Source organism: Ostrinia nubilalis, chromosome 10 (genome assembly GCF_963855985.1).
Source record: "Ostrinia nubilalis chromosome 10, ilOstNubi1.1, whole genome shotgun sequence".
NCBI classification, from domain to species: Eukaryota; Metazoa; Arthropoda; class Insecta; order Lepidoptera; family Crambidae; genus Ostrinia; species Ostrinia nubilalis.
The window spans coordinates 8,131,350-8,148,034 of NC_087097.1; the positions used below are offsets into that span (position 1 = coordinate 8,131,350).

At 33.9% G+C, this 16,685-nt stretch overlaps 1 protein-coding gene across 1 annotated transcript in view; it reads left to right on the plus strand.

The window, feature by feature from the left end:
* LOC135075426 (proline-rich protein 36-like) overlaps window positions 1-16,685 on the plus strand; it is a 71,160-nt gene that overhangs the window by 1,026 nt on the left and 53,449 nt on the right. The gene's annotated exons all lie outside the window — the stretch shown is intronic.

A 16,685-nucleotide genomic window follows, 5' to 3' on the forward strand; every position in this document is an offset into this window, starting at 1 on the left:
CAAAAACGGCGCTCTATAATCGCTTTGGACGTCGCCTCGGAAGTGCATTGACCCATTGAATGAACCCTGAGCAAATGGCTTAAAAAATCAGTGATAATAATAATGAATTATATTATTTTTCTGTGTGAAACTAATAGTATGTTATTAGTAAATTAAGCAGCACTTCCTAGTTACACGTTAGTATTATGTGCGGTAGGTATTGTTAGCGCGTATTGTATAGGTATTATGTAGTGAGCAGCTGACGACGGGCGCGCCGAGCGCGGGCCGCTCGCCGCACCGAGTGCAGTCGCGGTCTCCCACAAAGTGTAAATTTGGTCTAAGTGGCTTTCGCTCGTTTGTGCTCATTTATTGCTCCGTCCTCAAATGGCAATATGTTGTGCACGTTGAAGTCTCGTATGTGCACAATAAAACTACATTCTGCGCTATCGTTTTAAATTATGGCGACAGGCTTGCCGTTTGTGGCTCGTTGGTGCGGCGGTCGCGTATATTATAGGTCCGAACAGGTTCCTTTGCTCCTATTTAATTCACAACATGCGGTCTGCAACGCTTATGCAATTTCTACTTACAATGGCTGAAAGTTAATTTCTACGCGAAACAGGTTTTTTGTAGCAATGACGACATATGGTGACTGATGAATTGAATGGCGTAAATAAACTAAAGTTACTATCATCCACAGACCACAGAGTAGCTTCACCAAAATGTGGTGGTGTGTGGGTCTACTACACACATTTTAGTTTCGTTGATTAACTGGTGATTTAAGTAACAATGCAAAATATTTATGCAGCCTAATAAATAATCACATCCACTCGACTTTTAAAGCTATGGTCCTACTTACTTACTTCAAAGTAATCTGAGAACAAAGACTAAGCTTCTAGGAGTAGCAGATAGGTGTAAAACGGTGATACGACAAGAAATAAGCCTTTATGTTTAAAAAATAATGAGGTTCGGCGTAAAAACAGGAAAAGTAGGTTGGTATGTTATTATGAAACTGTAAAATAGTTACTCTAAAAAGTATATTTATTTTATGAATAAATAAAATACGCAAGTGATTCATAAAATACAAAATACATATTTATGAAACAGTTATTTTTCGTCCATAGTTTGTTTTGTAGTATTTATTCCAATACAATAATTTTAGCTATGTAGTATAGTATTCCGTACAATAATTTAGCTATGTTCCTTAAACTGTATCTTTGTTGTATGATTATTTCTTTGCCTTATAATCAGATAAATCATTGTATAATACACAAACACAGTGAAGCATAACGTAGCCCCGCCATTTGACACCCGCGGGGCTGTGAACACTATCGGCAGTATTTTATTTACGGTGTTTGACGTTTTTCCCACGGTGCATTCGTCCATCCGTGTCTCTTCCGCTCGGTGACCAGTGACCACTCTAAAATAATACTTTTCGTAATACAATAATTTTACAGTTAAAATAATAATTATGTAATTTAATAAACGCGATAAACAGCGTTATTCTTAGCTTATCCAAAATACCGCGTTATGACGCTGTACGAAAAAAAGAATAAAGTATGCTCAACTAACTTAATTTGAAAAGTTTGACAATGCCCCTTCTACCTGATAAGCGTCCGAAAAAGATTGGATGTGGCATTTAGAAGTTAGCGAGCGTGAAATATTGCGGACATCGGATTTTGGAGCAGTGAATCCAAAATGAATAATATTTTTACCTATCTTGTATCCTGTTTTAAAGAAGTTAAGGTTAGATACAAGTCTTACTACTAAACAAATAGGATTAACTTTTATTAACACGATTTACGAAAAGAATCTTTACAAAGTAGCTAAGATAAATAATGTGTAAAATAAAACGCATCTATCCAAAACGCCGCAATATAAAATATGGAACGGCTAGCGAAACAATTTCACATAATGTAGAGAGTCGAAGATCAACGATTAAGTGTGTAAATAAACCACCCTAGACACCAGACACCCCTATGACTATGGCCCATTCCGTCGGCTTCTCCCCAGAGCACGTTGTTAGCACGTCGTGACATAAATACTTACCTGACCTAACTTTAAACCACTTCGTTTCGCTTCTACTACAGTTACTTTCCGAATTTTATTACGCCACTTAGATTTTCAACGCCCAAGTAGGCGTCGAAAGTTGAAGAGTTATGAGTAATACTTTTGCGCTACATTTAGGAAGTACTCAAAGTTTGAAGCTGTCAGATGTTTTACTTTATATACTCAATCAATATTATGTTTCGGTTTTCATTTTTTGCTTCTCACTTCAGGAACTAACGCAACTTGTAATCGTGGTTGGTACAGGTACAGGCACACACATGTAATTACAATGACGATAACTGCGTATGCGTAATATAAATATTTATTGAAATAACAAAGTTGCATATCTATTCTAATTTGAGGTGGATTAAGTATTTAAATTTATTTAAAAACTTTACTTTCAATAATAAAAAAAAGAATTAAATTGAGATCACACGATCAGCTAATGATGCACAAAAGACGCTACATTTTCCTTATTTTCATCCATATAAATTTACTTACGTACAGACATAAAATACGATCTTATTACAAAACACGTGGAGAAAATAATGGAATATTTACATACGGGAAATCTCTCTGTCACCAGAGCTTCAACTAACACTTCTGTCTGGTGCATTTACTCAAAGAATATTGTAGAAAATTTGCTTTTGTCTTGGCGGTTACGCTCGCCTCGCCCGCCGGGGCCGCACTTTCGCCCGCAGGGTAAAGTTTTGTTTACCATATGGTTTAAAACACGTTCTTTTGGCTTTGGGTCTTTAAAAAAGACTTGCTGTCGGTAAGGATTATATTTTTAAGCTGAATATTTGCTCGTCTACTTAGAGTTTCAAAAAACAAATCTCTTTCTCATTAAAAATAAATGACGAACAGGCAATTTTTATCCTCGCTAATTACCTGTACCTATTTGATTAATTAAAAGATAATGTTTGTTTGACGAACTAATGAGTGTTGTTCTTTTTTAAAGGATAGTTAAATAACCTTTTCTTTTTCACTTTAAACTTCAGAATTAATTTGCTTTTCAATCAGTTAAAAAAACAAAACTAATAAGTTCTTGAAATGTAGAGCACACATTTCAGTCAACTACTGTACACACTACATAAAACCCTAAATAAATTGCATGGAAGAAAATCTAGTTTATACTTACTTGTCTACCTACCGTTTTATTGACTTTTATTTCTTATTCCACCACATCCCGCTCCATTTTCCTTGGCGCCGGAGTTAAGCTTCGATGTTCAATGCATTTGACAGCAATATTTACTTGAGGCGGATCTTTACCGCTATCGTGAACTCCGCTTCCTTTGATAAAGTCCCTGCAAATGCGAACTTGCTTAGCTGGTTGGAAAACTTCCTACCGTAATTGATTTACCTGAAAAATAGCAAGAAGCGACTGTAACATTGTTTTATTTTTTATAGGTCTTCCTTTATTTTGGAAGTGGTGTTCACGATACAATGTTTTGTATATCTGCAGTTTGAATTGCATCCAATGATCATCATGATCAATCAATCGATATTCGTCTTGTATGAATTACTCCCGAGATTATCCATGTTCCATAAAGCAATGGTCTATAACTGACTCGCAACAAATACTTGGGTTACACTGTGTAACTTACACATACAAATCTAAGCAAAAGGAATAGAAAGATTTACGAATCAATTTAAGCTTGCAGTCCATATCCAATTGATTACTTTTTAACAGGGTTCGAAAATATCCGATATTTATTATAAATATCAAAATATCGGATATTTATGATATATATCCGATATACAGGGTGTTTGGCGCATCGTGTGCCAAAATGATTTGGCGGATAGAATGGGTCATTTCCTATATTTTCAGCCCCCATAACACGTTCCATGCCAGGCGGCTACTTTTAAATTAATTTTTTTAGTAATTTCACCAAAATACCCAAATCGCATCATTTAATTTCGATTTAAAAAAAAACTACTAGGCGCAGCCCTAAAGTAAATATTTTGTTTTGACGTGCATTAATGTAGGGTTGCATCAAATCTAAATTTACTGGCAAATATCATCTAGTTTTTTTTAAATTCAGCTTTGAAGTTTTCCGAAAAGTTAAAAATGGACTGAACATTTAAGTTTACATGGGTATAATTTTTTTTTTAAAAGAGATAGCGATCTTCGGATTTTATCAAAACTTCTCTAGTCTATCCTCATTCAAACGGTATACTAATCTTGTTTAAACAATAACAACAACTTCACAAATTCCTTAAATTAGTGCATTGACTCTACTCGGACTGATTTGCGAAATTTGTGTTTATAGCCCCTTTATGTTTGAATAGCACGTTTAACACCTACAGGTAAAAAATATTTATCTTATGCAATGTAAAAACCTTTTCCCAATCGTTTTTCAATGTGGATTTCTTGAATTTAAAGACGAAAATAATGATGAATTATAATAATGAAATATAATAAGAAGAAGATGTCTTGAGTGTATACGTTGCCGAGGCGGACAAAAATTATTTATCTTATGCAATGTAAAAACCTTTTCCCTATCGTTTTTCAATGTGGATTTCTTGAAATTAAAGACGAAAATAATTATTTTGATCGTTTATTAATTATTACAAATTTTGTTCAAAATGTCCGCCTCGGCAACGTATACACTCAAGACATCTTCTTCTTATTATATTTCATTATTATAATTCATCATTATTTTCGTCTTTAAATTCAAGAAATCCACATTGAAAAACGATTGGGAAAAGGTTTTTACATTGCATAAGATAAATATTTTTTACCTGTAGGTGTTAAACGTGCTATTCAAACATAAAGGGGCTATAAACACAAATTTCGCAAATCAGTCCGAGTAGAGTCAATGCACTAATTTAAGGAATTTGTGAAGTTGTTGTTATTGTTTAAACAAGATTAGTATACCGTTTGAATGAGGATAGACTAGAGAAGTTTTGGTAAAATCCTAAGATCGCTATCTCTTTTAAAAAAAAAATTATACCCATGTAAACTTAAATGTTCAGTCCATTTTTAACTTTTCGGAAAACTTCAAAGCTGAATTTAAAAAAAACTAGATGATATTTGCCAGTAAATTTAGATTTGATGCAACCCTACATTAATGCACGTCAAAACAAAATATTTACTTTAGGGCTGCGCCTAGTAGTTTTTTTTTAAATCGAAATTAAATGATGCGATTTGGGTATTTTGGTGAAATTACTAAAAAAATTAATTTAAAAGTAGCCGCCTGGCATGGAACGTGTTATGGGGGCTGAAAATATAGGAAATGACCCATTCTATCCACCAAATCATTTTGGCACACGATGCGCCAAACACCCTGTATATCAACTTTGATATATATCAATTTTGTATGAAAGCCATAGTATTATTTTATTGTATTATTCATGAATACTATTGCATATGTGTTACATAAACATGTTTTTAATGTTTTTAAAACTTAAAATCAGACAAATAAAGCAAAAACTTAAAATATCTTTGAAATACGGCAAAATCAACTAAAAAAATAAAAATCTTATGTCAAAAAGTACAAATACAGTAACAAATTTTAAAAGTTGATATATATCATCAAAACCGGCTTGATATATATCGGATATATATCCGATATATATCTTGATATATATCCCTTGATATATATCCTCGAACCCTGCTTTTTAAATTCAAAATAAACCATATTCGACCATAATATCTACGCTAAATACTTGGCATAAAGTGCTTGCAAAATGCTACCAAAATATTTATGTACACGCTAATGGATAACAACAACAAATAAATCCTTCAGTGGCAAAGAAAAAATACCTACTTACAAAACGACGAAATACAAATAATGATCTTGTTATTGCCAATAAAAGGTATCTCAGTCATAATAATAACTGAAGAAATAGATTCGGGGGAGAAACCTATTCAAGAATATTCTGCAAACCAAGTTATTCGGTTTCCAATTCAGATGGGGTGAAAATGATTACAAAGCCCTTCAAATAGCACTTTATCGTTATCGAATTCTGATTACCTACCCATTATGGTTGTTTTAAATTCTGATATGCCGCTTCTTTATTGAATAAAATCATTTGTTTTATTCTTTCCATTACGAATTACATATTACGGACTATGCAGTAGCAGTAATACTATTTTGTTTGATAACGAACAATATTAACATCGTTGAGGATAAAGTGCTTCGTATTACGAAATGTACCGATATAATGTAAAAAAATGTAGGCATATTTTATAATCAATTCGTGTTTTAATGAATAAAATAGTACATTGATCCTCGGAACAAAGCACTACAATAAGATTTGTTTACCTACGTTTTTATTAAATTTTATAAGTAAGGTTGCAGATCGTAGTAGAGTCGTGGTAACCTATATTTTGGCCTGTAATTAAAACATAGGTAACTAGAAAAAAAAACTCGTTTTAACAAATAAAAGAATGTTATTGCCGTTCTGATTTTACTGTTAAATGTATTACCCACTTCAGAAGCTCGTTATAAGATGTGCCAAGTGCCCCAAGTGGCGAAAATCGCGATGTCGGTGGAGAGCGGCGCCCGACGTCAGGGATAGGTTGTGGGGCGCTCGCGGCGTATCTCGGCGATCTGCCCACGATCGACCGAGGTGCCCTCTACTCCTCGGCCATCGCGATCAAACAATCTGATGAGAGCCCCTCAGAATTAAATGTGAACATGTCCCAGTAGCCGTCTCCCTTCCATACTCAATTCTCAATGACGTGACGAGAGAGCACTCAACAACCTCTTATCGGATTTAACGTTTTTTAAGCGTAACTAATATCATACAACGTTTCGACCTCTTATCGCCGGAGGCAATAATAATAGCATTGTGTTTTTACAACGAAAGGGAAACGTTACTAATTCGCTACATACATACTATGAAGTAAGATGTTTTGATTTAACAAAAGCTAATGTAATTTTTTATGATTTTAGGAAATATCGATGTTATTAATTTACTGCATTTCTTATCCTATTTCGTGAATATGTAGAGATCCTTGTTACATTTTTCAATGGAAATTAGACAGGGTACAACATAATATTTGTAAAATTTTCTATGCAATCCTTATGGCCTCAATAACATCTTCAATTTTATTTTTATCACTCGAAATCTAATTTTGTTCTAGAAATCTACTTCTGTAATATATTTCTGCTATCACAACATTTCTTCTAATATAGCAGGCGGCCTTAATATATTATTTGATTCACGAAGAAGTAACTGCATATTAGCGAACATTAGTGTTCGTTGCGGGGACATAACATAAACATTAGTAATATTACTCCATTAAAGTTGAATACTCGCCGAGCCGCTGCAAATTTTACCGAGAAGTTAGCGGCAAGTATTATGGATTGTAAAATTAAGCATTTCCGTTCCTATACCGTATATCTTTCTATGAATAGTAATTATTGTTTTTAAAAATACATTTATCAAAACGATAAATATTAATAAGTCTATTAGCGACGTTATTAACGTCTCTGTTACGACGCCACCACTCTCGCGTCTAATATTCAAGATATTGAATGCTTGACAGTGAAAGTTATGTTTAAAGCTACATACGTCCTTATTACAGCGGAGGCATAATTGCATAACCATCAGCTAGCAGTAGCAGCTAGTTTTAAAGTTAATTCAATCATTATTCCGGCCGCGAATCATGTCTCACGAGAATTAACTGCAGTTCCGAGGAATGTTAAATAATTGCCTCATTTTACTTACGGCTACCGCTATTGAATTAGAAATTATTCTAACTTAGCCTTTAATAGTCACGATTTAAACAAATTATACATGTTTGTATTTCGTTATTAATAGTCAGATGATATGGATACTTAACGCCCGTAAACATATTATGATGTTGGTGTTAAATACAGATGTAACAATTAATTAATTAATGCATTTACTAATCTTTAATTTATTAATTTCGAAACACCTAGAGTTAATATTTTGATCGAATGTGTGATAATATGAGTTTGTTTAGGCCAATATAAAGAAAACTGAAAGTGTTTACAAGTAACATTACGTAGGTATATTATTATTGGAAATACTTTCACTTCTGACACGCTACGATTTTAGTTAATAATATACTTACAATACTACAACACACACTTGTGTATTATTGTTACGTTAAGTTTGTTGTAAAAATTAAATTCAGTTTATTTGAATGTAGTTTTTAGGCTATTGTTTTAAGTAAGAGACAAGAGTTAAACTTTTAAATATTTCGGCACCAAAACAAAACATTAGTTATAAGAAAATAGTAATTGTATTCATGGAACGCAGACGTTCAGAATACGACGTTTGTTTTTCATTTAGTCTCACCAAAATTTATTAATTTTACAAAATCACTCAGTCAAAATATTAACTTGGCCGACATGTACCAAACTAAATCGAAAAAACCTTAGCGCATAAAACTATTGAAAAGTTGAAAAGTAGTTTTAACGCTGGCATGTTGGAGCAAATGTTTGTGTGGATACAGCCTTACCCCCACCGCGTGGGGTGGGCGAGGAGACAGGTAATCGGTTCGTGACACGCGACGAGCGCCGCGACAGCCGTTTACAAACATTTCGATTACGTCCCTCATATTTGTTTCCACGCGCCACTATTTTTCCCTCGCTCAATTAAATTGTAAGTTGTCATGAGACTTACTTAATTGCTTTTACGTTTTCTTCGCTCTATGATTTATGGTCGACTTTAAGTATTAATCTACTTTGAGAACTTTCAGAAGCTTTTATTGGAAAAGTATTTTTAGAACTGTGGACTAAATGAATGAATCATTGTTGTAATTATTATTACCACAAAATAAATAATGGTTGTTATTACTGACAACTGTGTTGTATTGTAAGCTCTTGAGTGTATTTTTTGCTTTACCTGCAAGCAGTTAAACTGGCCTTTATAAGACTCTTTTGTTGATAAGTTTTTGTCAAGAGTTTTTGCTGTGCGCCGACAGAAGTATTGTTTTTTATAATGCTTTTTTGCTATCTTGTTTCTGAACTTTAATTTTCTCATGCTTGCCATAATTGTTTTTGAATAACATTTGTTTCTTCTGTTTTCCATTTTTTTATTTTATAATGTTCATTAAAAGTCTTTTTAAGTTAATAAATTTATAGAGGGTTAGTAGTAGTTTCGCACGATTTTCCTTCGCACGAATGTGCGAAACGTCCCCTTTCAATAATATGTTTTTTAGTAGGCGTTTCGCCCGGATGTGTTAAAAGTATTCAAATCGCGTGCGAATCGACTCTTTTTTGAACTAGTAGTATGCGATTACTAGTTCTCAAAGGGGTCGATTCGCACCCGTTTTTAATACTTTTGATAAAACCGGGCGAAACGCGTACTAAAAAAAAATATTATTGAAAGGGGACGTTTCGCACATTCGTGCGAAACTGTTATAACGATACAGCACTTGACGGCTGTAATATTTTAAAGAATGAATACATATTACAATATACTAATTTATATTTATGAGATGCTATAACTATGACAGTTATACTATCACGTCAGATTAATGCGCAGGCAAATTAATTTAACCGCTCTGAGATCACTTGGTGCAGGATAATCGTTCATTACTATGCAGTTCAGTGTTCTAATCCTCAGCGCGCTAACCTCGCTAGCTTGTCTGATGACTTAATTAATGACCCGCCGTGTCGTTAATTAAACAGCTCAGGCAAATTGAAGTTCACGCCTGCGCCTGCGGCTGCCTCCAGATTAAAAACAAAATGCAATTTGGAACGCGTCGTCCTCGTTCAACCTTTACTGGGATTTTAGCTCACATTACCGGCTGTAGAGCGTTAATTCCATAAATAATAGGACAGGCGCGAGGCGTAACAATAAAGAACATAGGTAATGTGGAATGCAGTACAGGACTACAGGTACAATGGCTAAACAGAAACAGTTAATTCACTCAGTTGTTCTTTATAAAATATGACAACTAAATTCATAGTATTTTTCTGCGTAAGTTATTGTTGATAATTAATATTGTAAAAATAAGTTGATAATGATAATTTAGATATATTATTAACATTTTAACTTATTCTTATTGGAAACCTTATGGTTTCTAGTTACATTACAGCATTAATTGCATACTAATCAAGCATTGGATGACTATAAATTAGTCGAAGGGATTCTGCTGAATCACTGAGGTCATTGAATGCCCTTGCATTCCGTTGTAATAACGGAGATTCACATAGCCGCTGCATTAAATGTTTCCGTATTGAAGCGATATGGAGTGGACTTATAATGACAAATTGCTTGAACAACCTATTATGACGTTATTACTCTTATAATAGTGGTATCAATGCTGTCACATTAGTGATTAATTCGTTGTTGGTGAAGCAATTACACCAAATGACCGACCGTTGTCGGCGGGCCGAGCGCCGAGGTGTGACCACTTTGTGGCGTAGGTAGACGATTATTACCTCCCGGCCCACTGAGTTATTGACCGATGCTAATTATTTGACGGCGTCTTGTAAACATACGTCGTGAGGTTATACCGCGATAATTTGTTAATCGATTCACTTAAAGTCACGACTCATTCCTACAGCAATAATTGCCTTTTCTGTTCATTGTAGATTATCAACATTGATTTGTTTGCCCTTAATCTAGTTGGGTGGAGTCCTTCAATAAAGTTAATGAGGCGCATGTTACAGTCAAAACAATGTTATGCACCTAGAATTAGTTTCCTTTTTCCTACGGGACGCTGCCCGCCCACCGAGCCACGCGCCGTCGGCAGAAAAATAGCTCGCCAGATTCTGTGAATTCGTGATAACTTTTTTATGAGACTGAAATGAATTGTATAAAATCTTCGGCGAAAATCACATAAACTCGAGAGAATTTGCTTTCGTCGCAGTCCGAAAGTGATTTATTCGTTGTTTCCTTTTATTTATTTAGGCAGTCATTTTCTCTGTTGTTTTTAGTAATGGGTTTTGTATTTGTTTGTATGCTATTGTAACAATAAGGTATCAAAAAAGATGGTAACGAACAAATTGTAATTTTGTAATTGTAATATCCGAATAATAAAGCTTTCGATTATAATCAAAAGCAACGCATCAAATAATTATTTAATGCGTGCATGTTATTTTAGACCGGAAACTCATGTTCACACAAAGTTCTTCCGTGAATAATACAGAACAAAATTGTATTTTTTAACATCTTTCCTGAGCGGCATGCTTTTATTTCACCTCTTGTCTATTAATACGTCGTTAATGTTTACAAAGCGTGTGAGTTATCGCTTGTGCGGCGCGGGACATGGTTTATTGTTATTATTTATTCACATTAGGCGGCGGTCACGGCAACACGTGTACTGACACGGGCCACTTAACCACAGTATATATATGAGCTAAAGCAGTACGGAAACTTAGCCCTTTCGGCGAGTTAAATACCTACACTTCAACTGAGTGTTAGGGTTGGCACTCTTAATCTTTATAAAATTAATAAGGTTCTTACTAACTTATTTATTAAAACGTTTATTTAGGTTTTTTAACTATCAAATACCTAATGGAATAAATTAATTGACTAAGTAGTTAACAAAAAAAATACAACGTTAATTAGGTTCTATAATGATCGAATACATAATCGAATAAATTGATTACCTACTATTAGAGGCCAGTAGAAGATCTATTCTCAATTCTCATATAAATAAAATACCGGATACTTACTTTCACATACCTATTGCCTCATTTTAAATAGGTACAGTTCATCACTTAGTACAAAAGCGTGCGGAGCAAATTACTTTATCAAATAGAACACATAAATTGTTAAAAAGCGTAATTACGTAATTTAAAAAGAACTATTACAAAATCAGATGAAAGCACTTTATTTAAAAAGTAATATTTAATCATTTTTACAATTCAGAATTATTACGAAGTTTCAAAAATGAAAGTTCTGGTTTTGAAGATGCCGAGTTCAAGCAGCCGTATACTACGCAATACACTCGTGGCATGTTTTTAAAAATACAGCGGACAGGGCCCCAAGTCCGCTAATTTACAAATGGCTCAATTGAATCGTAATCGAATCTCAATAGAATTATTTGACACTTTTGGTATTCTGCTATTAAAAAAAGACCAATGATTTTCCAATGGCATTCCATTGAACTGCCATTGGACTATTTGGTAGTCTGCTCTTCAATCGTGTTACAATCGTAAATCGATTGTGGGCTAAAATGGTATTCTACTATTATTTTGACGTTTGTTTGACATTTGGTCCAATGAACTCTCAATGGCAATTTTGCTATTGAAGTACGATTGAGCAACAATAGGTGTTTCTGTGGTGTTTGTATGATTTTTGTGTTCGTGTTTCGTTTAAAAATTAATTATGAGACCATCAGTGGCATGTTTACGCATTTTAGCTTTGACTTATACCCGATAAGTATCGAAGATGGATCGGTGATTGCCCTAACAAGATTTACCTGAATCGGAACATTTGTAAAAACATTGCGACTCGGAAAGGCGGAAGTGAGGGTCCTGACGGAGATCATCATCAACATCACTGTTGAACATAGCAAAGGAAATCATCGGGAGAGGCCCCATGATTTCCATAATGACCAGTCAGTAGCAGCCTGCACCCAGCGCCTGCCTGCTGCCTTTACGAGGTCGTCGCTCCACCTTGTCCTACACTGCAACTTTCAGTACCTGGCCTCCACTTCAAAACCTTACTGCCCCATCGGCCGTCAGTTCTGCGTCCTCATTTCTTACATACTTTTATTGTATGGTATTGGAAATACCTACGTTATTACTTGATGTTATAGGTTCTATAGATTTTGGATTCCCGGAGTGTAGGCTGCATAGATGGCACTCATATGGCTATCCTGAGCCTGGTCATACATGAGGAACAATATTATAACAGAAAGGGACATAATTACCTTAATATTACGGTTGTAACTAAATGACTTCATCATCATCATTTCAGACATCCACTGTTGAACATAGGCCTTCCCCTTATGTATAATTATGTGACTTATAAAGTCATAGTCATAATGTTTTATTGCATCATGTTGGTTGGTACATAAAATTAGGTCTTAAATACAATACAATCCCGGAAACATGAGCCATGTTAGGGAATCACAACATCTAAATAATTAATTTATTATAGGTAGCTAAACTTTATCTTAATTGAATACAATTGCTAATTATCTTTTAAAATTATTGAGATCATAAAATTATTTATAATAATAAAAAGATTTATTTAAAAGCCATTTTTTTAATTTTCTAACAAAATAATAATTATCTTCTTTAATATTTGTTTTTTCTTTTTGTTTCTTTCAGTATCTTAATAAACACTTTTAAATTGACATGGTGATATGTGCCTGAGCGTACCAGATGTAATTTTGTAAAAGGTTTGGCTATCCTATCGCTGTGTCTTAGGTTTATTAAAATTTATGTATGCAAGTAATTTCTACTAGTATTTAAGTATATTAATCTGTAAGTCTAGATACTATCATGTCACTACCTTGTTTAATATACCAATCAATTTTGTATACGCATTCTTATAAGATACACCATACAAGAATGCATAGTAAATTCAGTGCGAACTGCTCCTGAATCAAATATACCTACTATTGCTATTTCTATTTATTTATATTAACTGGCTGACAGTGGTGACTGAGTTTGTTGCGGCACTTCTTCTCAGAACTTGCCAAATGTTGATCTTGAAGCGCTGGTAGGGTAAAAAGTTTATGAGACATGTACAGGCTCCTCAAGAGAAAAATATTTGACGATTTGTAAATACTATTAATTAGTTCTTTCTCTCTTTCTTTCTAGTAGTTAATTCTAAACAAATAAAGAAATTTTGACTTTGACTTCTTTCTTGAGAATACAAATCATTTTCTTGAGCTTATTCAATGAAGATTTTTTTCTAACAAATTTACACTAAAACATTCCTACATTAAGCTACATTGAGGCAAGTGTCAGAATATTAAGTCTCATGAAATGAGATCTGCGACTGTCCATATATCTGTGATGTAAACAAATTCTATTGCATCTTTTTTGTAATATAAACTTAATTAACTTCTGTAGGTACTATTACCCCAAAGAATTATCCCATAGTTTAGCCAAGCATTAGCATAAGCAGGCATAGTAGACACTGGTAGCAGTTATTAGATCCATGCAGTATTTGAACTTCTTATGAATTTTGAGAGTCAGTATAATAGCAATCTATGTGTGGTATCCAATTAATATTTGAATCTATTTCTATTCTTAATACTCAATAAGCTTATTGCTTCCTTATTAGTAATTTAAGTGTCTAAGTAGGTAGGTAGGTACTTATAGGTGTTACAACAATGTGACCATGTGTGACTTTATTAGACGAATTTTATACGATTGTTATTAAATGTAATATTTGTATCAAGTGGTTGTTTTTGCCTTGATTTAATTAAGATTTATGTGATTCTGAACATAACATCCTGCGTGTGAAGCATTACACATTAAAATCAACATATTAGATTGTTGAATACACACTTATACACTTTTACAGATTACTTCAGACATAAAAAGTAATTGTGCTTATACCTACTGGTTTAAAATTGTGATTTTTATTCAAAATATCATTAAATTCAAACCAAAATTGAAATTGGCCTAAATAAATTTGATGATTTTCATAACATTGACATGTCAGTTGACAGATGCTTTTTTAATTATTGACTTTGTCCCATGTAATTACAGCCAATGTGTTAGAAATGAATGGTTTTAAATGACTCTAGATCAATTTTTATCGACAAACCGCTTCATTTTCATTAGTTTACTTTGTAATAGAATCACAGAAAATAAAAAAAACGTATATTTAAAACAATAGAATAGTTCATTCACTCATTTTGTCCCTTGGTAGATTTTGAAAGGATTTTAATGGCAACACCATTATCTATTCAATTACGATCCCATTACAATTACATTACGACTTCATTGATATTGTGTACAAGTTTTAGCAGAATACCAAATTTGTCTCAATCGTAATGGAATCGTAATTGAATATCAATTGAATAACAATAGCTTGTCATTTACTTAAAAATAGCAGACTTGGGGCCCAGTGCATGCAATAAAATTATTATTAAAAACACAACGCGCGCGACACTCGCGACGGATGGACTGCGAGGTTCGCTTAGAGCTCGTGTAAAGCGTGCGTCTGTGTGCGTGAGTCTGATTTCGAGCGTTTGTATGAAGCTTCCGTACTGTTTGATTTATCTACTGTGACTTAACTCCTGATTGTATCTTACTAATTTGTTTAGTCAATAACATTTTCGCCTTGATCTATTGCCCTTTTCCGATTACGCTTTCCATCTTTATATGCCTTGACTGTCATGTTACTTACTCTATTGTTTTATGAACGCGATTTCGTGAAAATGCATGGTGATTATCGTTTTGTTTTATTTTTTGAAACCTCCCAGTCATAAAACTGTTCAAGTTCCTTTTATTTGATAGCCCTCTCGATCGATTGATAAATCGAGCATTTAGCTGATTGAATATTTGTCAAAGGTACCGGAATCAGTTTTTATTGCACGATCTTACAAGCGGCAGCATCTGCCGTTTAGTTCAGTCACCGTGTCGGTGGCATGGAATATCGCATAATGGTTATGGTAATGGCACCCCTGTTCATCCCCGGGGCGTTGAGCCACCCCGCGCCCTCGCCCCAAGCGAACGCTGGACATTTTTTTTGTACTGATTCAAAAATGTGTCAGTGGGGACCCTTGTTTGCGCTACTCCCTTGGTGGTCACGTGTTATCATCACCCCTCTAAAATTTAATTGGGATCTTTTAAACCAACCGGCTACTGATTGTAGGGTAAAAGGTTGAAATCTATTTTCCGGATCCATCAGGCTTAACCACTTATTAAATCATGTTTACATTTTTATCAGATTTGTTTCTTTTCTTTTATGATTCTTTATTAAAGATACGTCTATTTAGGTAAAGAGGTTTTTTTTCTGTGGCTTTATTAGAATAAAGCTCCGAGGTGTGTGTTGCTATTTGAGGTAAATTACATTTTTGTTTCACCAAGAAAATATCCTCATGCGTTGGCATTTACGTCAGGCCTGATTTTTTATTCATTATGTAATGTTATTTCGGCTAAACACCACTTACTTGATGAGGGTGAGGGTTGTGTTCCTATGATTACGCAATTTCGGCGTTGTCACGTAAAATGGCTCGTTAAAGTCTCTTGAGTGCGCAAGACTTAACGAAACCTCGATACAATAGAATTAATTAGGTTGCTGAGCATTGTATGTAATAAGAATTTCAATTGTTGACACCGTGAAGAAATTGGATCTTTTTTATTTATTAAAACTATACCATTTTAAAAGAAACTTAACATCCGCATTAAAAATATGTAATATGTTATAATTTACTAAGGTGCAAAACTTGTTTTGAAAGTTTCGTTGTATTTTATTAAAAAAAAGTTTCATGAGTAACACCACTTCAGTCAGTTAAATTAGTTTCCTTAATCCCCGACTTATCTCTAGCGTGTTTACAAGATTCAATCGCTATAAATATTATAACATGACAAGCTTAAGTAAGTATTAATTAGTGTTAATTGACAAACATTTCACTGAATTTTAAATATTTGTATCTGTTTAGTGTTTACCGATTGATTTATTGATATAAAACTTTCTTTCAACGAAGTTATTTATTGCTGGCGAATGTTTCTTTATCTAGTCAAGTAGTCGGCGAGGTTTACAAGTTCTTTACGGCTCCGTAACATGCAAAGCTCCTAAACGAGAAGCTA